Here is a 379-nt window from a genome sequence, read left to right on the forward strand (position 1 = left end):
AATGCAACTTAGCAATAAGAGACCAGAATACTTGTATGTCAGTGAATAAACAGTGAATAATCGTAAACATACTTATTTGTACTTATAAATATTATCATCAGTTTGTATGTATAAATTTCATATCTAATCAAAATAAACATGCACATGAATATGTTGACACAGATAAAAATTCATGCAAACTCATTTCATCAGCATAGAATCGGATGCATGAGCAGACGTATACTCTACGTATACTCGGTATTCCAAAACACATAGTTGACAAAATGATATATATTTCCAAGATCATAACAACACATACATACAGAGTCACGCGTGCCTAGCCTTCAGTAAAAAAATAATAATAAATCATAATTTCATTTTTTTCTGATCTTCGTCCATT

General features: G+C 29.8%; 1 protein-coding gene across 1 annotated transcript in view; it reads right to left on the minus strand.

The window, feature by feature from the left end:
• LOC119588707 overlaps positions 1 to 379 on the minus strand; it is a 20,395-nt gene that overhangs the window by 3,100 nt on the left and 16,916 nt on the right. The gene's annotated exons all lie outside the window — the stretch shown is intronic.

Source organism: Penaeus monodon, chromosome 24, assembly GCF_015228065.2.
Source record: "Penaeus monodon isolate SGIC_2016 chromosome 24, NSTDA_Pmon_1, whole genome shotgun sequence".
Lineage (NCBI taxonomy): Eukaryota > Metazoa > Arthropoda > Malacostraca > Decapoda > Penaeidae > Penaeus > Penaeus monodon.